Genomic DNA, 23566 nt, shown 5'->3' with positions numbered 1-23566 from the left:
CAAAAGGGTTGCTCTGATCAAATCCATTTGGGAATGACTGCCTTCTGTAATCCGCCCCACCCCACCCCCACACCAGGAGAATCATTGTGCACATGAGAAGTTCCCTAGAAAAGATCCCAATGTAGCTTTGTTAATAATCCAGGCATGGCTGAATGTAGTTGACCAGGAGTAACTCCTGCACTGATTTGCATGTTTCTTCTGACATCCCACTGGCTCCCCTAGTTCCAGTTCGGAGTCACCCCGTTTTGCAAACACCACACTAGCTGGTCCGTTAGCAGCAGAGCTGTGTGTTCCAGGCTCCAGCTGAGACTGCAAATACGCACTGCCGCTGTGTCTCTGAGGATGATGCATGGCTGCCTCTCACTCACATAACTGAGGGCGGCTACTTCCAGCTAGGGCAGCATGGAAATAACTCTTTCGGGTGAAGAGAGGAGACCCTGAGCGGTGCAAGTGATTAGTACAGTTGGCTACTTCCAGAAAGATGGGGAGTTCAAGTGCACACAGGGAAGTCTCGGAATAAAGACCTGCCAATCTACTTCCAACAAATCAATCATTGCATACCCTGATGTGCACGGCGTCATCATGCCTGAGAATTGCTTTAATGACAACTGCTCATTTTTTTAAATGTTATAATAAAGAATTTCTCAATAAACCAAATGCCAGGGGAGTGGTCACCCTGGCAACTATAAATGTGTGGAATCCACTCAGATGATCATTTCATCCCTTCTCCTTGTATCAGTGTCATCTCACTGGTCTCTGGGTCCCCTCTCCCCTGGCCACTCCAGGCTACTGGGCGGGTAGAAGATGCCCATCACAGAGCCTCGGTACCCACCTCAGCACCCAAGGTTCATGCTCACTCCTGGCCCACGTGTCTGGTCCTGAGGCCCGGCTGCATTTCACAAAGTGGCAGCTGGACTCTCTGCCCCCTGACGAAGAAAGACAGCTAGCGAGCATTGGGAAGTTATTCTAGAAGCATCCCTCACACTCTGGTGCACTTGGCTCGCCTGTGCCGCTGAAACATTGGCTAGGCTTTACAATCATCTGAAAACATTGTTAAAATACTCGTCTTGGATTCCACAGCAGGATTTCCAATTCAGTAGAGCTGGACTTGGTCCAGATGTTTTCTGCCCTGTGAGATGCTCGGTCTTAAGTTTCTCATCGTCCTCTGGCCTCAGTCCCCAACCTCATCTCTTAACTTAGCAGAACATCTTGCCACATGTTCCAAATTCTCTTTTATGAATGAATGTGCCTGATTCCCCCTAGAAGCCTGATTCTATATTCCTAAACCTAATAACAAACATGAAAATATAATTATTATAATTAGGTCTTGCCACCAGTCTGTCAGATTGTAAGCTGCAGTGGCTTGCGTGTTGCTGGGAGCCGTGTGGCATCGTGTGGGTGCATTTCAAATGCTAGAAGGGTCCACCACGGTGGGCAGGTTTCAATGGCGCTTCCAGATGGAGGCTCCCTAGGAAGAAAGGCCTGGTGGTCTAGTTCGGAAACGTGTTGTTAGGTGGCATCTAGTTGGTTCTGACTCATGGAGACTCTATATGCAACAGAGAACGAAACACTGCCTGTATTGTCCTTATGTTTGCGCCCATCGATGTAGTCACTGTGTCCATCTGTTTGGTGTGAAAATTCTGTGACTCACCACACAACGCTGTCCCACAGATGCTGGAAGATTGGCCCCGTAGGTTGGAAGGCACTCAAAGTACAGAGACTGTATTAATGACCTTGAGCATGCCAGGGATCACAAAACACCTGAGGCAACATTTTGTTCTGCTGTCCACACAAGTTCACCAGGAACTCGGTCAGCAACCGGGAGCAATAAATCATCACTGCTACAGATCGGGGCAACTCTATGGGTGGTTTTCAGACAAGTTATGTTATGAAAATAGGATAGACTGTATTAACTGGTAATGTGTAGGGACCATATGTATTCCCAGTCAATGGAATAATGATTGTATTATTAAAATAATAGCTAGCAGTTATGGACTGCCTATTAATTTGCCCAGTGCTGCACAAAGTGATCAGCATTCGTTATCTCTTCAAATCTTTAAAACAGTCTCCTATGGATCCAGACATTCAACTACCAGGGCACCATTTCTGAAACCCAATCCCCATCTATGTTTTGTGAGCATGAGAAGCCCCATCTTTCTCCTCAGAAGAGCTTTCTTCCAATGGCACGTGACTTCCAGCATCATCTTGCTTCCTCGATGCTGCAGCATCCCTGACCTTTGGTCACCAAGTTAAGCAAAAGTGGAAAAGTTGAAATTCCACGACAAAGACAAACTGTTCTTGACTATTCCCAATCCATTTTCATACACACTGGGGGCTTGGAAGGTTTGTGTAAACATCCAATAACATTTGGACCTTCTGTTGCTGAGAGCAAAGTGTTGGCAATCCGTCTGTTGAGAGAAAAGAGATATTTAGAAAGCAATCCAATGAAAGTTCCTTCCAACTTCTCCTCATGAGTTCTATTTTCGACCAAAGTTCAGAATTTCTGGAGTGCGGTGTGGTGTGATCTGAGACGTGTCATGACAGCCGGCCACCCTGGTGCCACTGGCATTAAACTATCTCCTCCCTCTTGAGTTCTACCTTTTTCTAGTTGAGCCCTCCTCTACCCCCACTCCCAATTTTTTCAACCTTTGTATTCTTCCTTCTTAGAACACCAGCCCAGCTTCCTTTCGGTGCCTACCTTTTCCTTTTTCCATTTGGAGAAACAGTAGCAGGAATGGTGTGAGTTCTCTCTAGGGTTGGATCTGGCAGAGAGGGAAAAAAAAAAAAAAAGAAAACTTAGAAGAAGAACCAAAGGCTATTCTGGGCTCTGTGGCTTTGCACAGATTTTTATTTTTGTAGAAGGCTGTGTTTTATGTATTATAGTCTTAGATTTCTGCTTGTGACAGCGAACGACCAAGCCTCCGTCTTAATTTCATATTGCTTTTGCTGGAAGATGAGATGGGACTTAGGAGCAACCCCACCCCCTAGCCCTCCCTTATTCATTTATAGGGAGGGAAAAAAGCTGAAATATAAGAAGTGAGGTGAAAAGAGTTCGGATGAGAAGAAATGACCCAAGGTCCCAGTCCCAGCTGATGACAAGATCATTTCATGGGTAGAGTCATGCAGATGTTAGCTCCTCCAGATGTGCATCCTTACCGATCCCACGGCAGACCCACCTGTGCTGTCAGACACGGCTGTGGCTCAGGTCATGCTGCTCTGCTTCACACCACGTGGTGCAACAAGAGATGCTCCATCTTCAACCATGGGGCGTTGCCATGCAACATCTCCAGGTCTGCGGATCCTTCTGGCTTTGGGTGCCGAGAGGAAGGAGAAGAGGCCATTTGTCCAAGCAAGGTCTGCAATACATGTTAAGTGGCCTCTGAGGGAGTGTGCTCATGTATCGGCTGAAACATGAAACAGAAAGCATGTGAGGCTAGCACACGGCCCCTACAGGCTCTCCCTCCTTCCCTGGAAAGGGAGTGCTGCAGGAGGGAGCACACACGTGGATCCAGGCAGCCCACATGCCTGCGTGTCTCACAATGCAAAAAGCATCTGTCTGGTGGAAATCCTGAGCACTGGGGATGGATGGCAATTCCTAGAGACTAATTGACTTCCAGTCTCAAGCTGGGATTCTATCCCGACTGCTATGGGAATAGATATTTCCATTAGGCAAGAGAGAAGAAATCTACTCATTCAGTTAAAGGTTTATTTATGGAATCGGTGCCCGTTTACCAAATGCCAGGCTTGCTCCTTCCCCGCTGTCTCTGCATGCCTCTCTCTCCTTCTCTCTCTCCCCCATGCCCTCAGGTGCAATCAGGATGTCCATCCTACTCCTCAGGTGAGATTGTCTTGCCATCTTCCTGTCATCTAGCCCAATTGCCCAGCTGATTCATACAAAATGTAAAATGGGTATTGTTTTACACTAGCATTTATCTAATTTTTAGCAAATTGGAGCATCTCTTGGTCCTACCCTTCACCTTTAGGGTTCATCTTGTGCGTTCTGTTCAAATTCTTAGCTCTGCCCCCTTTTTTTTCATTTTAGAGTTTCAGACTTTCCATGTTGCTTTCTAAAACAACCTCGTGTGTTCTAGATAGTAAGCCCTTGTTAGCTTTGTATCGTTAAAACACTTCTGTGTGGTCATTCAGTATTTGTCTCTCCCACTTTCCCCACCAGGAGAGAGCACTGGGAGGTGAGATTGGAGATCTTAGCAGAGACCAGTTATTAAGAAAACCAGATGGCTATGAAGAGGCGGTACCAAAATTAGACCTCTAACAGCTCGGTGCTTTCACCCATCTGAATGCAGTGTTTCCTAATATAAGAAGGGCTCTAACTAGCAGTGCTTGATGTAGCCTCCTGTAGCTTCCCTCTAAAATGTATATGAAGTTCAAGAAAAAGAGAAAGGTTCATACCATCAATCAATGAAACTGAACTGAAAAACAAACAAACAAATAGGAATTACCACAAAAACAACACATGTCTGTCTACAAGAAGTTTGTGGAAGGCCCCTTGTCAATGTTACAACTTTGGATTCCCGCCTAAGAAATATAAGATCTGAGCTGGAGATGGAAAATATATAGTATCGGTACCAGTCTGTCTCCCTCCCAATTCCAAGGCAGGCATTACTAATCTAATCCAGAATTCTTCCACAAAGAGCTCAGAGTTTTCGTTTGTGCGGAACTTTATTTTATCATAGTTCTGGATGATGAATGTCCAAGTCAGAATATTTTTGTTGCTGGTGTTTGGTAATATCAAGTTGATTTGACTCAGTGAGCCTACATTCAACAGAAGAACACGCAGCCCAGTCCTGCTTAATGCGCACAAGCCTTGCTTTGCTTGGGCTCATTGCAGCAGCTGCTGTGTGTCAATCCATCTCTTTGAGAAGCTTCCTCTTCTCCCTTTCCCTCCACTCTAGCAAGCGTAATGTCCTTCTCCAGGGACTGGTTTCTCTTGGTAGCATGTCCAAATTACAGGAGACAAAGTCTTGCCATCTTTGTTTCTAACTTACAGGGGCAATTCTTCCCTGTCATGCAGAGTCTGAATCAGCCTCAATCGAAGGCAGTGAGTCTAAGATGGATTGTGTCATTAGTTTCTTGACGGCTGGCTCCATAGGTATTCATTGTGGGTTCAAGTAAAAGGGGCTCCTTGACAGCTTCAATATTTTCTCCATTTATCATGATGTCACTTGGTGACACAGTTGTGAGGATTTCTCTTTCATGTTCATATCTAATCCACCCTGAAGGTTGTAGCCTTCCGTCTTTATCAGTAAGCACTTCAAATCCTCCTTGCTTGCTGAGAGCAAGCACAAGTTATGTCACCTGTGTATCACAAGGTGTTAATGAGCCTTCCTCCAGTCCTGAGGCCACCTCCTTCACGCAGTCCAGCTTCTTGAATCATATGCTCAGCATATGCATTGAATACGTATGTTGAAAATATGCAACCCAGACACACACCTTTCCAAATTTTGAACCAGGCAGTATCCCTTCGTTCTGGTCACAGGGCTGCCTGATAGTCTATGTATAAAGGTTACATGAACACAATGAAATGGTCTGAAAGTTGCGTTCTTCACAGTGTTATCCATGGTCTGTGATGACCCACATAGTCCAATGCCTTTGCCAAGTCAATGAAACACAGGTAAATGTCTTTCTTTGTATTCTCTGCTTTTAGTCCAGATCTATTGACATTAGCAATGACATCCCTTGCCCCATCATCCTCTCCTACATCCCCGTTGGATTTCTAGCAATACTTTGTCATTATACTGCTATAATGGCTTTTTTAATGTTCTCTGGTAACACTTGTCTTGGATGTAATGCCAATGATATTGATAATTTCTTAGCATAGCTGAGTAAGCACTTCCAATATTGGATTTGTGTGTGGAAGTATCTCAGTTTGTAAGTTCATCAATTCCTAGAGCCTTGATTTTAGCCAATGTCTTCAGCACGGCTCAGACCCCTTCCTTCAATGCTATCAGTTCTTAAGCATCTGCTACTTTTTGAAATGGTGTCAACATGGACCAATTCTTTTTGATACAATGATGCTGTGTATTCCTTACAGCAAATCAGAATCTTAATCATGCCATTTGTTTCTGTGGGCCTCTCTCCTGCCTTTTGGTGGCTGTTGGCAATTCTTGGCATTCTTATACTGCTTATACATACATTTGGCTTCTTCATTGCATGGTTCCTCTTGCTGTGTGTCTTCTTTTTTGTCTGTATTCAAAAATATCTTTGTAACACACCACTCAGAGGGGATTAGGTTTAGATTCCACCCTACTCTGGTATAACTTCATCAACAAAATAAGAGCCTTATTTCCAAACAGAAATTATATTCACAGGAACAGAAGCATACAGGAATTCAATGTGTATTTTGAAGGAATGGTACCTTAGTTTTGAAGGACAGTGCCTTAGTTTCTGATTATGTGAGGGTGTACAGAACACCTATGAATTCCGAGTCCTTGTTAGCTGAAATCCACTTATAATTGATAGTCATCCTAACCAGAAAATAAGTAAGTCTCCTGTGCCTCTCCAACTGTGGTTCTAATCTTCCTAATGCCACAACTCTTTAATACAGTTCCTCATGTTGTGGTGACCCTCGAACCAAAAATTATTTTTGTTGTTACTCCATAACTGCAATTTTGTACAGTTATGAATCGGGTGACCCCTGTGAAAGGGTCATTTGCCCCCCAAAGGGGTCACGACCCACAGGTTGAGAACCACTGCTCTAGATACTGATATTAGACCTCCCTAGTCTAATATTCTCATGCCCCCCCTCCTTCCTCTGCCTCCGCATCAGAAACTCTCCTTTTTAAATGTTCAACCAGAGACTTAAACTCTTAGAACACAACTGGGCAAGAATTACAAAACGGATTCGCATGACACAGATCTCTTGGGAGATTTACAGACCACAAACAAGTGGTAGGGATGAAAGAGATCAGAGGTAAGAGATGCAACACAGACTGTGTCACACAGAACCACCAACCTGGTGGTTAGCAGCTCAACGCCTAACGCACGACACTACCAGTGTCACGTAGTAAAGGAAATGAAACGACAAATGGGAGACGATGAGCCAGAGGAAAGAGCCAAACATATGTTTAATTGGAGTTCTGGACAGGAATGAGGGAGGGAAAATGAGACAGAAACAATAATTAGAGAAGTTATGGCTAAGAATTCTCCAAAAAGTGGTGCAACACTAATATACAGATTCCAAAACTGCCCATTGTAATTTTAGAAAAGAAAATCACACCTAGGCATGACAAAAAACAACCAAAAGAATTTTTAAAATATATTTCCTTCAAAGAATCAGCCGTTAAACAGGCAGCTGACTTCCTGACGGCAACAATGGAAGTGAGAGCACGGTGGAATCGTAAAATGGTAACCTCACTGACCGGGAATGGAAAACAACAATAATAGGCAATAAAAATGCTCGATGTTGCACGATCGTCTTTGAAGAATAAAAATGGGATAAAGTCACTTTCATTCTTAAACTGAGAATATTTGGACCAACAAACTTGCACTGCTAAAAAATATTCTAAATTGTATTATGCTTGACAGGGGCAAGTTGAAAATGTAAGAATAATGAGAAGCCCTAAAAACAGCTAAATATGTGAGTTAATCTCACTGAATATTTTAAAAAATGAATAATTGAGCATATAGCAAACCAAATAATGTCTGGTGAGGTTTAAAAAATATTTCTAGAGAAATTGAAACACACAATAGTAACAGGTATGCCATTGGGAAATAAATGGAGTTTGAGTTCTAGGTTCCTTGCTTTGTTAAAGAGAAAAGTAATATAAATTAAGATTAGTCTTTATTCATTAAGAATATGATTTATGTAAAGAAAAAGGCCTGACATAACAAAATTCATTTGTGAGATTATTAATAATAGTTGACTCTGGATTAGAGTCATGTGTAATTTTGGGGTGCGTCTTTATAATGTTCTATACTTTAGCATTTTCTACAGTAAATATATATTTATGTAACTATCAAGTCATACAATTTAAAGCTACAAAATATCATTTAGAGCACACAAAAATTAATATGAGATGGCTGGGAAACGTTTGTGGGAAAATTCTATTATTTTTTCCTTCCATTTTCCCAATAACTCATTGGAAACCCCTCATATCGCTCCATCACCTGTAGAGGACATAATAAAAGTCCTTCCTACACTAGAAAGATGGCTAGACTTCACGATTGGCAAAACCAGATTCAATACAAAACTTTCTTTTCTTTGGTAATGTTATCTCCTTAGCCATTCAAATTTCAGTCTTTTGAGGAATAAGAATAACATAAACCAAACCTGTGAAAAAGGGAATCTCCAAAGAGCAGGCATGGTTAGCAGGCATGATCAGGTGCTCATTAGATTCTCATCCCCAAATCAAAGCTGACCTCGACCAATATTTGTTACACTCGCTCCTAACTTAGAACAGCCAAGGGGTCAAAAGCTTCCATGATGTATCTGCAAAAGAAAGGGTCCTGGCCTGTGTTGTCAGGCTCTCACTAGAGCCTAGATGCATTTAGGAAGATGTTTTACACTACAGTAACTTTCCCCACGGACCCTTGAGGTTGGTTCCACACTGGGCATTGCATATCTTGGGGAAATTCACAGAGGCCAGTGTCTTAGTTTCTGACTATGTGAGAGTGTAGGAAGGAGAGCAGGACTGGAAGTGATAATGCCTCTGAAGAATGTTGGAAAACTCCCTAGCACTTCGCACAACTCTGAGATATACTCAGTACGAGCAGGGTCAGGCGCTCCACCAAAGGGCAAGTGGCCATTTGCCCAGTGATCTGAGGGCGGAAAGGGTGGGGACCAGAGCAGGAGTGTCCTAAATGTTGTGCACTTTTCAGTGAGGCAGAAGGGAACAGATGTCGCTCTGACCCCCAAGAAAGGAAGTCCATTCTGACATAGTTTATAACCCGAATATCTGCTCAGCCTACTCCGCAGAGGCCATGGGACCTTGGGTGTGGTGTGGAAAGCCAAATCCTAAATAACTTGAGCCTTCTCCAATTCTTCGGTAGTGACAAGCTATCTTGTGCTTGTTGGCCATCAAGTGGCCTTCAGCCCCAAAGAAGAAGGTGACCCTGCTAGTCCCTGCTTTTTTTCCCATGTGGGTGCGGATGGGACATGCACTGTTCCCATACCTCAAGCATCACAGGATCTGTTGCCCTTGAAATTGTTGAAGCTTAGCCAGTAGGGCTTCTTTTCTGTCTTCTTCAACAAATAACCACATGTCATCTGCTTTCACACCCCCAGGAACAGGGAAGTCGCACACCCACTGGAAGATGTTTTTTTTTATCTTTTCCATGTCTCTTGGAGATTTCTTCCTTATAATGAAGGGAGACTTCCTCTTTTTCCCTCTGGTCTTAAGTAGAATGGCCAGGTAACTTATTGTTGAAGCCAAGTTCATGTTTGAGACTAAATAGGGAAACTATGACTCATTATACCAGGACAAGAGGGATACAGTGAACTTTTCTTGGAAATCCAAGGGATAATGCCCCACCCACTCCTCTACTACCAAGCAGCCTTTGTGGCACCATTGGGTAAGCATTGGATGGCTAACTGAAAGGTCAGTGGTTCAAGCCCACCAGCTTTTCCATAGGAGGCTATCTGCTCCTGTAAATATCTACAGCCTTGGGACCCTAAACTTATTTGGGACCCTAAATTCCCTAGGGGTCTGAATCTATGGCAAATTTAGGTGTGCTCTGGATATTACAGTTCCCCTTTCTCAATGATCTTTTTTTTTTAGTCAGAGTACTACTTTATTAAATGAGTTATTTTACACAATATGAACATCAATATAATTACAATTGTAAAAAAATTTTTTTAACAAGGATGGACTGATTTTTGGATTTTCAAATCAGAGTCAACTGTCCATTTATACAGAATTGTCTTTGCATGAAGCCCAAAAGGGAACAGCATAAAAATGAGTGTTTCTGTAGCCCCTTTATTTTTGCTGATCAAAAGTTTGTTAGAAAAGCAGCTGCAGGTTTGTTACCTAAGGTCTGAGACAGTAGAAGAGTCCAAGGTGTCATGAATTCACCTGTAAACAACTTTATGCTTGAACATCAGCCAATTCTGGAGGAAGTGGAGTCTTAGGATGTTTGCTCTCAAAGTGCTGCCAAATTGTAAGAACAGTGTTCTTGTGTTGGGAGAGTACTTGTGTAGGGGCCCACTGTCCATCTGTTTTCTTAATACTCGACCTGTAAATATATACACATAGATTTATTTCCCCCTCATCATAGATAAATATATTTACATCTTTATATGCCTGTATTTACATCTCTATGAGTACCCTTTGCCTCCTGGTTCTTTCCTCTGTTTCTTTGTAATTTCCTCTTGTCCCACTATCGTGTTCTGCCTTCATTTGGGTCTTAGGCATTCTTCTCGGTTCCATTGCCCTTGCTCCAGCCCTGCAAGGCCTGGATTTTGGATCACTTGTGTTCCCTTGTCCCTGTGCTTGTTAACACCCTCTTCCTTCCTTCCCCTCCTCTACCCCTATGTTCCCCTGATCTGTCATCCCGTTGTTCTCTCTTCTGCCTTGTTTATTCCACCTATCCCTTCCAGGTAGACATGCTATGTACCATCACCAGACTGAGTACAACGAAGCAACAACAGAAAGTAAAACAATGTCTACAACAACAACAATACACACATATGCATACATATATAACCATATGAATAGTTCAGGGTCTGTTTGTTTTCCTTCACGTGTGCTTTCCAGTCAAGTCTGATGGGGTGCCATGCCCTGGCACCGCTTCTATCCCTGAGGACCTCACTGCTCTGCTCCCCTCGCTGCTCTGATACATGCCCGCAGAGACTGGTGTTCAGCGTGGTGAGCTCATGGAGGGCACAATTCCCGCTGTGTGTCTCCGGTGCTGTCCCCAGTGGTGCGATGGGTCAATGAGGAACGCTGTGTCCCATGGTGGGGCCTGCCCCGTGGTCATCTCCGTGCATCGCTGTTCCGAACAGGCCCATTGTCCCCAGGGCTCAGCCAGCCAGGATGTGCTCCACTCTTTCCTTTTCTTCCCCTTCCCCACTCATTGGCTCACATGCGCTTCTACCAGACAAGTCCCCTTTCCCCTCTTCCCGAGCTGCAGCTTCAGTGCTGTCCTCTGAAGTGAATTCCCCCTGGGGGAGGGTGGTGCCGTGCACCCAGTTGGTAATGGGGCCGGCCCCTCAGGTCTCTCCATCTGTTCCCTACTTCATGTCAGTGTGTTGTGTTCCTGTCTTGGAGCTCCGGGTTGAAGTCTGGTCCCTCTTTCCCTGTGGAGACACAATCAACACCCTCCCCCTCTGTGGGTTAGTGCCCTGTTCCCCTGGCTACCCATACCTTGTGTGGCTTAATCTGGGCTTACTCTGGTCCCCAAGGAGATCTGGTGGTGTGGACTTTGCATTGATCTGCTAACCACAAGGTCAACTGTTCGAGTCCACTAGTCATGCTATGGGAGGAAGATGATGCTGTCTGCTCCTCTAAAGATTAAAAATTTCAGAAATCCAAAGGGGCAGTTCTACTCTGTCCTATAGGGTTGCTATGAGTCAGAATTGACTCAATATCAGAGAGACCTGGCATCCAGGCCACAGTGAGCACTCGGTAAATGTCAGTTATGAAGACTACAATCATGTTGCAGTTGACAACAATATCAAAGATAATGACAGTGATGATTCCATAAAAGAAAAACAGAGGAACGTTTATCAGTTCTCATCTCATACAAAGGCTACCTCTCATTGTATTGAACTTCTTTATGCGCCCACGCAACTACTTTTGCCCCATTATGACTTAGATGGACTTTCTTAACCTCCCCTAGTTTCAAGTGTAAAATAAAGGACTTAGAGGTAGTGAGGGAGAAAAATGTCATTTTCTTCTCCCATAAAGAGATACAGTCTTAGAAACTCACAGGGGCAGTTCTACCCGGTCTTACAGGGTCATTATGAGTAGAAATCCACTCGATGGCAGTGAGTTGAGTTGAGATGTGGTAATGGATAGAGAGTCCATCCAAAATCAATGTTCACTAAACATTCTGCAAAAGGAGTGCCCAGACATTTGGCCCAATTGCTCTTTCTCTTCTAGCATTCCAGATGCTGATATTCACCTTGACAGATGGCCCTGGGGTCAAATGCATCGTTCCAGGTATGATGAGAGAACTCCAGGGCTGAGCTATCCCCTTCTATCATTGTATTAAAGGGCACAGATAGGCCTCAGATGGGGCCCCTGTTCCCACTGAGTGAGAGGAAGCTGTGATTTGGGAAGAAAATAGACAGAGACGGAGGAATATGTGGAATAAGACCACCAGGGGATGAGCCAGGACCTCATCGGAGGAGAAGGGAGCATAAAGGACTGAGAAGCTGCCTATTTTTTGCAGGCAACAGCTTTCTGTCCTCCAAGGAGATCAGCAGAGATTATGAGAACATCTTGGCTAAGGCCGTGACTCGTCGTCCAAAACTGGGCTGGGCCGCTCACTCTGGGAGAAGTTCACAGTTTCTCACGTTATTCCCAAACTCCACTCCTCTGTTTAAGGGTGTCTTTCATGGTTTATTACAGAAAGGGTCCAAAGGCCCCTTATGTCCTAGGGGCAAGAGGCCTGGGAAGGGAAAGGGGTAGCCAGGAGCTTGAGGTTGACAGGGCAGCCCCTCAGAGAGACAACTCATATCTTTCTTGGTTCACAGGCTGAAAGAGAGGCAGCTACTAATACGCAGTGGGAAGGAGAACATCTCTAAGAACTCACCGGCCAGCCTCAGGTACACTGAGTAAACACTGCACAGTTCCAGAGGCGCCAATAGTTTAGAATAGGGCACCGTGAACTTTTCTACCAATGGTCACACAGCCAATATTTGTAGCTTTTCAGGCCAAATAACTTCTGTCACAATTGCCAACCCTGGTAGCATGGTTGTCCAAGAAAGAACAGGGCATCTCTACTTTATTTAGGATCCCTGGTGGCACCATGGGTTAAGCATTGGGTGGCTAACCCAAAGTTCAGTGGTTTAAACCCACCAGCCGCTCCCCAGGAGAAAGGTAGAACCTTGGAAATCTTAGGGAGCAATTCTCCTCTCTCCGATAAGGTCACGATGAATTGGAATCGACCCGAGGACAATGGATTTGGTTTGTGGTTTATTGGCTAAATCTGGCATCCCTCTTTACATAATGAAAGCAGCCAAAGACACTACATCATGATCTGATAAAACTTTATTTATATAAATGAACAATGGGCCAGGTTTAATGATGGCATCCCCTAGAGTTGGTCCTTGTCAACCAAAGAGGCAGCCCCATTTTCAAATGGTATGGCAAGTCCGAAGAGTGGCTTTCAACCTATTTTTGACCATCACTCCTACATAGTTTACCTCATTATCCAGGACAAACGCACATGAACCTGAAACTCCACACATCTATACTTGACCTCATTAACTGCAAGATTGTCTGAGATATTATTCATTCTACTTGATTCTATTCCACATATTATTTTTTAACACCTTGATGGTATCTGATCAAATTTATTTTGTGATCATCTCTCATGTTGTCAGGAGAGACCAGTCCCAGAAGAAGGACATCTTGCTTGGTAAAGTGGAGAGGCAGCGAACAAGAGGAAGACCCTCAGCAAGATGAATTGACAGAGTGGCTGCAACAGTGGGCTCAGACATAAGCATAACAACGAAACGGGCACAGGGCCGGGCAGTGCTTCGTTCTACTGTATGTGGGTCACTATGAATTAGAATCCGTTTGATGGCCCCTGACAACAGCACTGGACCGGAACTCCAAATTCCCTTTGCTGCACTTGAAGCCCGGAGGACAGTGTTTCTGTCTTATTCCCACCTCTTCCCAACTGTATGTTGTTTGGGGGTGGGGGCCAACCATGACATTAAAACCAAAACCAAACTCAATGCCATTGAGTCAATGTTGACTCACATCAACCCTATAGACCAAGGTCGAACTGCTCCTGTGAGTTTCCGAGACGATAGGTGTCTATGTTTCCGAGTGAAAGGCCCATTTTTCTCCCGAAGCCATCACATTAGGGATGCGTTAATTCAATGTTTGACCAAATATACCAGGCCAATATTTAAACTGATGATGGTGCCTGCCCTTAGAATGATGTTATAAATATTCCAAAGACCCTTGACCGGAAAAGGGGCTCCCCACCCTGGCCATAGGGCATTCTCTGCTGTAATCTTTACTCAAGTAGTTAGCCAGGCCTTCCTTCTCTGGGGTCATTGGGTGGATTGGAATGTCCAAACTTTGGGGGAGCAGCTGATCACACACTGCTTGCACTACCAGTCTCCCCTGACTGGGTGTATTGTTAGGAAAATTGCCCTATTTTACAACTTACATATGGAAATGGGGATCGTAATTCAAGGAAAACATTAAGCAAGTAATAATATGAGTTATATAGGCCTGCCACTGTGTAGGTGGTAAGGTTGGAAAGCGTGGAGATGGCACATGAGCAAACAGCCTAAAAGACAACGACAGAGTGACCTCCTTGATAAGGGTGCCAATGTCACCACCTGAGGGTTGACTTCACTGTGAATGCCCCAGCATTTGGAACCGGATGGTTCCCAATACGTGCTCATTAAGTGCTTATGAAGGTTGGTTGGAGGGATGAATGGCTTCTGGCTTCATGAGTAGACACATTGATGAATGAGAAAAATGAAAGAATTATTAAACCCAGCAGGTAGAAGTCAGAAGAATTAGTTAGGGTTACCAAGGATGAGGCAGAATATCAGTGGTGTCCATGCTCAGGTAAAAGAAGGAGAATAGACATTTTTTTCTTTGAAATATCACTTGGACACTTAACTCCACCACACTGCCACAGTTAGTGGCAATAGAATCCGAAATGACCAATAGAACGCAAAGCCGCCCCAGAGTTGCTTCTGACCCAGGTTCACTCTATCTATGTAGTTAAAGAGATGGTTAATCTTCAAGGGAGCACACAGTCTCATCTTTCTCACAAGGAGCAACTTGGTGGGTTTGAACCATTGACAGTGCAGTTAGCAGCCCAATACTTATCCCACAGTTCTTCTCTGTCCTATGGGTCACTATGAGTCGGAATCGACTGGAACCTTTTTTTCCCCCCTTAGTTCCAAAGAGCACTGGTGTTGTAGTGGCTTACGCCCTGGACTGCAAGTTTAGCGGATCAAAACCACCCATCACTCCAAAGGAGAAAGGTAAGATCTGCAGTCTCGGAAAGCAGCAGGGCCAGTTCTACTATGACCTATGGGGCCATGGTAAATTGGAAGTTTGGTTTTGGAGGGAACCCTGATGACTAGCCAATAAGTGTTCAACTACTAACCTCATGGTCAGTGGTTCAAACCCACCACTGGCTCCATGGGAGAAAGATGAGGTGTTCTCTCTTCTGAGTCAGAAATAACTTGACGGGCAAGGGTTTAAATTCTTTTTTTTTTTTTAAGCAAAAGGGAAGAAATGTATTGGAGCCCATATGGGAAACCCTAGACCAGCATCCCTTACTGTGTAGGAAGGCCCAGCAAAGGGTCACACTACTCACTGTACCCCCATGGCCCAGAGGGGCTCCCCTTGAGCTGAGCCCCAAAACCCCAGGACTGGCTAGGGATGGGGACGGGGTTTAAATTCCTGAGGTGTGTGTGTGTGTGTGTGTGTTAATATTATTCTGTGTATTTATTTTGTCCCCCAAATATTCCACTATAGTATACCATTTCATCCTCAAACATCTAAAAAAAAAATCCCTATTTTGAAGGCTACATCATTGAGGATAAAAGTTAAAGTGGCTTATCGAAGTCTAGGAAGCAGTCTGAGCAGAGTGCAAACCAGGTGTAATTTCAGGCTCTTTGATTTCCTGTCTTTCCAGTCATCCGGGGCTACTGTGCTCAACAATGACAGCAACTACAAGCCATTTCCATCAAGCGTTCGTTCAACTAGCTTTGTATGTTAAATCTATCGATCTAGCTGAAAAATGACAACCATTCCGCTGCCCGCTTTTTGCTCCTCAGGCATAGTGTGTGTTTCCGTGTGTGTCTGTGTATTGGAACTGAGAGCAGATGTTTAAAATCTGACACAAATACCTTGACTATAAAGACTTCTAGCGGTACCTGGCGACTTCAGTGCTGAGGTCTGTGAAGGATGGATCTGGTGATAAGCCACTGCACCGGATGGACTTGCCTGGGCTGGACCGCTTGTCTCCTGGGGGGAAGGCTCCTCCAGAAGACGGAGGTTGCTAAAGGTAGGTAGCTAAGACAATTTGGAGCCTGTCCATTTGTTACCAGCTTCCCCTGAGACCCAAGGCCTCCTCTAGTCCCATATCCAGACCTTTCCCACCCTGGACAAAGGACATCGTGCTCTCTGAGAGACTGTAGTGTAGGGAAGGAACGGACACGAGTGCAGAAACATTGGATGGAAATGGAAATGAGACGGGGAAGCGCTTTTTCCCAAAAGCCCTTTGCTTCTCCAACCCCCCCACCCCCACCCCAGCAAGGGCATTCGGTGAGGGAGGGAGGGAAGGAGGGCCTGGAGTGAACTCGGAGAGAGAGCTGACTTAACAGGAAAAATAAATGCCAGGAGAGTTTGAGGACCATTTACTGAGGAATTAAGGAATGTCTCATTCTTTGGCCCTCACTGTTCTTTCTCAGAAAAGCAGTCTCGACCATTGGGACTTGAGTCTGTGACCTCCGTGGACACTCTCAGAGCCGGTCTTGAGTTCATTCCACTCTGCGTTTTTTCTGTCACTCACTGAGCAAACCCATATGGACCATGCACTTACTCTGTGCCAAGAGCCCCGCCACACTCTCAACACACAACGGTTTCCTTGCTTTCCTGGAATGAATGGTCTGATGGGGGAGACAGTGACAAACAAGACACCAACCAGAAAACAGAAAAGAGGTGGGTCACAGAAGGCACACCAGAGATATCTCAGGCAGAGGGAATTTCATGGATAGAGGGGCTGTGGGGAAAACGTATACCAGTTTGGTAGGGCTGACAGCAGGCCCCTGAGTCCTAAATATAGCGAGCAAGGGACGGTAAAGCAAGATGGGATCCCTGCAGGGATGGGTGGGCTAAGGGAAACCAGGAGGACGGTGGGGAGGATTGGGTTTATATTCTGAGAGTCTTTGGAAAGCACCATTGAGTTAGAAGCAGGAGAGTGACCTGGATGAACTGAGCTTCTACATGTATACCTGAGGAGGCTGTCATCCCAGCAAGGTCCGAGTTGGAGGTGTTAAAAGCGTTGTTGTTGTTAGTTGCCATTGAATTAGCTCCTGCTTATGGTAGGTATCTTATGTCTCACAGTAAGAAAATAGTGTCGGGTCCCGTGCCACTGGTATGTTGGAGCCCTTTGTTGTGGCTTCTGTGTAATTCCTTCCAGCCTAGGTGGCTCACCTTCCACTGCGACGGTAGATCATATGCTGTGTTTGGAAATCAGTTGCCACTCCTTTCTTCCCATTGGTTTTCATCTGCCAGTTCCTCTGAAACCTGCCCACCACGAGGGACTCTACTGTCATTTGAAATACCAGCACCCTAACTTCTTCTTCTTTTTTGAAACCATTTTATTGGGGGCTCATACAACTCTTTCACAATACATCCATCCACTGTATCAGGCACATTTGTACATTTGTTGCCGTCATCATTTTCAAAACATTTGCTTTCTACTTGAGCCTTTGGTATCAGCTTCTCTTTCCCCCCTCCCTCTCCCACCCTCCCTCCCATAATTTATAAATTATTATTATTTTTTCATGTCTTACACTGACCGATATCTCCCTTTATCCATTTATCTGTTGTCCATCCTCCTGAGAGGGGGTTATAGATAGATCATTGTGATTGGTTTCCTCTTTCTCCCCCACCTTCCCCTTCCCCTCCTGGTATGACTACTTTCAATATTGGTTCTGAGAAGTTTATCTGTCCTGGATCCCCTGTGTTTCCAAATCTTATTTGTAGCCGTGTACATGCTCTGGTCTAGCCAGACTTTTAAGGTAAAATTGGGGTTATGATAGTGGGACGTGGAGAAAGCATTAAAGAACTAGAGGAAAGTTGTGTGTTTCACCGATGCTATACTGTACCCTGACTGGCTCATCTCTTCCTCGTGACCCTTCTGTAAGGGGATGTCCAATTGCCTACAGATGGCCTTTGGGTCTCCACTCCACACTCCCCCTCATTCACAATGATATAATATTTTTGTTCTGGGTCTTTGATTCCTGATACATGATCCTATCAAGACCTTGTGATCACACAGGCTGGTGTGCTTCCTCCACGTGGCCACTTGTTTATCTTCAAGCCTTTAAGACCTCAGACACTATATCTTTTGATAGCCAGACACCATCAGCTTTGTTCACCACATTTGCTTATGCACCCACTTTGAATTCAGGGATCATGTCGAGAAGGTGAGCATCATGGAATACTAGGTTAATAGAACAAAGTGTTCTCGCATTGATGGAGTACTTGAGTCAAGGCCCAATATCCATCTTTTACCTTAATACTAAACCTATAAATATATGTACAAAGATCTATTTCCCCATCATTATATATAAATATATTTACATATGTCCATGCCTGTATTTAGACCGCTATAAATACCCTTTGCCACCTAGTTCTTTCCTCTATTTCCTTTTACTTTTCTTTGTCTCACTATCATGCTCAGCCTTCATTTGGTTTTCAGTAATTCCTCTGGGTTACATTGCCCTCGATCAAGCCCTACCCAGCCTCCTACACCACCCTCGCCATCGATTTTAGATCTCTTGTTGTTCCCTTGTCCCTGGTTTTGTTAACACCCACTTTCTTTCCCCCAATTTCCCCTCTTCCATGTCCCTGGGATCCATAGGTCTCGTTGTTTTCTCCTCTGGATTGTCTACCCTGCCTGTCTTATCTAGATAGACATGCAGAGATAATAATAAACACAAAAACAAGACAGAACAAAACAGAGCAACAGAAGAAAAACAACAACAACAACAAACCAGCTTTTAATAGCAAACAACATGCTAGTCACCATAGTGGCAGATAGGTGGTAATAAAAAATATCAGGTTAAAGCCTACATTCTCAAACTTTGCTGATCGTTGAATCACCTGGAGAATCTGGTAAAAATATAGATCCCTAGTTCCTCCCCCCACCCCACCCTGAGATACTTATTCATGAGGTTACAAATGGTGCCCAGGGATCAGAAGTTTCACCAGATCTTCAGGTGATTTCAAACTTCAGGCAAGTTTTGGGGAACCTAGGGGTTAAGGTTTCCTTTGTGTCAAATCATCTCCTCTGTCCGCAAGGTCTCAGGACCAGCCTTCACATTCAGGAGAGGACCAAGGATCCGAGATCCTGCTGGACAGCAAACATTTTCTCTGAAGAGAGGCTCCTAGCAAAGCCACTGGTGTTCTTTGGAAACATATAGGTAGACACCAGGACTCCATCCCAAGCCTTCATATCAGAGTCCCAGGAGCCAAGCGGATGATTTTGCTGGTCAAATATTTAGGAGACAATTTTTGTGTCCTGGTTGAGCCCCACTGGCTTACAAAGTTCCACCTGGATGACCCCATCTCATGAGCTCTCAGTCACACCAAACAGAGACCAGAGAGAGGGACTTTCCCTCTGCGCGTGATGGCCCAGGCAAAGCAGGCATCCCCTGCTCCATTACCTGCCCTGGGGCTCTTAGGAAAGTAAACCTGGCCGTTCGTCAATATTTACTCTGTCTGCTGCCCTCAAAAGAAGAGGGGCAAACTGTTTTCCCTGTCAAACTGGTGTTTATTCAAAGGATTTGTAGGCTTTCTTCGAGCTATGGAAAATCAATCACCTCCTGTTAACCTATACCCTTAATGAAGTGGTAGCTTTTCTCCAGGCATCCTATCCATCAAAGATGACAGTGCATGGCTTGTCAAGCAGTAAAGACTCAAGTGGTAAATGATTCCACTCAGAAACCTGGGGAGATGACGCTCAAACCATAACCCAGTCTGCGAGTGTGAAACCTATGCAGCTGATTCCAGAAGACAGGGCCAGTGGGGAGCCACCTGGGACCCATCCTAAAGACACAACTGGAGGTAAAGACACTTGTAAGAAACCAGTGTTTTCGGGCTCCTGGGAAGTTTCCCAGCCTGCCACATTTGCTCCAAGAAATAGCTTACTCAGTGGCACCTCTAAGGGAGGGCTCTGTTGCTCTTGAGAAGAAAGAAATTGAGATTCAAGTTGCTGGAGCCAAGCATCACTCAGGAAGGCACGCATCCATGCCTGGTAGTGCTGGGCTCAGCTCCCAGGAGGAACGCTGTTCAAACAGGCAGGAAGGCCAGCCTCCATCATCCCAGCCGCAGTCACGCAGCTGGGGACAACTGAGCCACCTGGGACGGGCACACTGAAAAGCCATTTGTTGTACTCAGAAGGGAAAACACATCTGATTACCGCCTGTGTTGCTCAGAAGAGCCCTGGGGATTTGTGGGTCAAGCTAAGAGGCAAAGCAGGACACAGCTGAGAAAAAGCTTCAGGGTCCCTGGGCATGCCGCATTAGATAAAGCCCCACCCTGCTGCTGGGCTCGCCCTGTGTGCCCAACACTGAGCTGGACAGCAAGATGAGGTCCTATCAGGCAATGGCAGTCCACCTGACAGCCTTGGGAGGGGCTCCAACTCCTTACACGTGCAATGGAAGAATCTGGATGAGGTTAGCTCTCAGTGGGAGAATAATCCTAAAGATACTGATCATAGCATCCACCATAATCATAAGCCACCATCACCCCAGTTCCAGCGTTTGGCAGCCTGCTACGCATCCCCATGAAACTGTGCTCCATCGGGTTTTCTTTTGTAATCGTTTCATTGGGGGCTCATCCAACTCTTATCACCCTCCATCCATCCATCCACTGTGTCAAGCACATCTGTACATTCGTTGCCCAATGGAGCAATATCCCAAGACCTTTCTTCGGAGGCTCTTGTGGGTCCACTCAGAGCTCCAACCTTTCAGTTAGCAGCCACGCCCATGAAGCTCCTTTGTGTCACACAGGAACTTCAACAAGAGACATTCTTTAACGTATGCCCAAAGAGGTTTCTAAATTACAACTCATTGTTAGGGACAGAACGGTGTACCCCCCAAAGATCAATGGAAGCTCAATCCATTACCTAGGAATGTGACCTTGTTCACAAACAGGGACTTCCTTTGAAGGTGTTATCAGTTTAGCACGGCTTCACTGGGCCCTGTTACCTTCTGAGTTTGTCCTAGAAAAGGGGAGAACAAACATGCAGTTGGAGGGGGCTGGGCGTGGGGATAGGGAGATGTCATGTGGTGATACACCTCTAGGTCGAGGAACGACAAGAAGCATCTAGAGAGGAAGCAGGGGATGCGGAGAAGTTCTGTTCCCCCAAGGGAATGGAGCCTTGAGTGTTTTCCACAAGTGTGGATCCTCGGCCCAAGCAACTTTGCTCCTGGTTCTTGCAATGCTGGCAGCTAAGTGTACCTTGATCTTCCTGCTTACGGTAACCATCGAAGAATGCCGGTGCTTTCCTTCCACGAACAGACCAGGTCAAACTTAGTAACTTTGGTGATCTGGGGCTTTATCCTTAAAATAGCTGTTGTTTGGTTTTTGGTGAGCTGGTCTTTTTGGAGTTTACCTCCCTGGTACTTTTGGTAAGCCATCTTTTCTTATCTAAAGGCCTGTCTTGGAGCCTTTCCCTGCCCATGGTGAGGCCTGTAGGAACCACTTTCATATTCGCCTCCTCCAGTTCAGAGATTACCAACCAAGATGCTGCTCATGGATGAAGCTTCTATCAACTAATCAGCAGCCAGTACAGAACATTAGAGGAAGAGGGAGAGAACATATACGTGTAGATTTTCCAGATCGGTACTTATGCTATTAAATGAAAATGGATCCTATCCAGTAAAGCATGTGGATGAATGTGCTAGTTCTTAGAAAAGGAGTTGGGGTCACCTGGGTTGGAACTACACAACAGCTCTGTTCCTTCGAGCTATTGAAGACAGCCCCAGCTGAATTTCCAAACCACGAACCATAATTTGATCATTAATTTAAAAAAACACCGTGTACAATTTGTTTAACATAAGTGAGGGTGAGAAAGTTCATTGAAAACATTTCCAGCAATCATTTGGAGCAATCCCTGGAGTGTTTACTTTTATGGTTAGATAGAATGGCCTACCATGGGTGTAGCATTCATTTGAACACCCACCAGATATTTTGAATGTGCTCAGGAGAATTAGAGAATAGTTTCTACTCAGCACAGCTTAAATATTATTCCCCACAGCATTCTTTGCTTTTTACCAACCCTCAAGAAATGTTGTCCTTTAGAAAGTTGAAACAAAAGTTCCGCTTAAATGATCGCAATAACCAAATATGCAGAGCAAAACTGATAGAAGCTGATATTTATAGTGAACCAACACCATGTCCAGCCTGTGTGTTTTATCCGCATTGTTGTGTTGTATTTTGCATTGTTTTATTTGATAATCCTCTTCCCCTATGAGATAGCATGACTGGGATGTCCAAGATGACGCAACGTGATAACTGAGTAGGTATGAGAGCCTAAGTCTTACTCTTGCATTTGATCTCTTGACCTTGCTGCCATCCCACTCCTCACGGACAACTCGAGTCTAGTCTTCCTTTCATTCTTCCCATCCACCTACTATGGAGCACCGTTCTAAGTGCCAATTACGCCGCCAAGAATGGCAACCCCCTCCTGGAGAAACACATACTCATGGCATGTGACATGATGCTATGGAGGCAAGAAAATGGATATGGGATACTGAGGGAGTCTTGGGACCGCCACACTCAATAGGGTGAATAGGCTTTCCTACTGAGCATGGATTTGAGGGGTGGGAGGGAGTAAACTTTGTAAACATTGTTCAAAGGAAATTGCCTTTGGGGCAGAGAGAAAGGCAAGTGCAGATGCCCCAGGCTGGAGTCTGCAGCCCAGAAGACCCCAGGGGCAAGAGCTGAGCGATCGAGGGCAGAGCTTGTCCAAGCGTGGACCAACAGCGTCTGCATCCCCAGTGACCTTATTAGAAGTGCACATTCTCAGACCCAAGCTGAGCAGAAATGGGTGTGTGACTCGGCCTTGTGCCCCATGTGTGCCAGTGTGTGTTTGGACTTTTTATTCTGGAAGAATGTAGGGGTGACAGAGGAGGCACAAAGAGAGGCCAGAGGCTTTCCGTATGCCTGTCACCCAGCTTCTCCGTGTGTTCGCATTTTTAAAAAATCACGATGAAATTCTCAAAACCGCACTGCTCTGGAGCTGCTTCGGCATCACAGTGACCTTCCAGGACAGAGTGGGTCTGCCCCTGTGTGTATCCAAGACTTTCCATCTTTACTGGCGCAGAAAGCGTCCTCTTTGTCCCCAGGAGAGGGGGGTGACCTATCCAACCACTGACCTTGTGGTCAGCAGCTCAGCACACAACCCGTTGTCACAACTCTATGAACTGAAAGGCAACTTGTATTTGCATTTCATGACTGCTGTTGGCAAGCTGGGGCTTCACAAGCCCTCTAGGTCAATCTCGTGCCTTTCAAAGTTGTCCCTGCGAAACCACACACAAAACAGTCGGGCAGCATTCAAATGCAGAGTTTTAAAAAATCATTTTACTGGGGGCGCTTACAACTCTTGTTACAATCCGCATTCAATTGTATCAGACATATTAGTACAAATATTGCCTTCGTTT

The sequence above is a fragment of the Echinops telfairi genome, unplaced genomic scaffold, assembly GCF_000313985.2.
Source record: "Echinops telfairi isolate 266 unplaced genomic scaffold, ASM31398v2 ScPeMD7_2;HRSCAF=8, whole genome shotgun sequence".
In the NCBI taxonomy this organism is placed as follows: Eukaryota; Metazoa; Chordata; class Mammalia; order Afrosoricida; family Tenrecidae; genus Echinops; species Echinops telfairi.
This window is presented reverse-complemented; position numbering follows the sequence as displayed.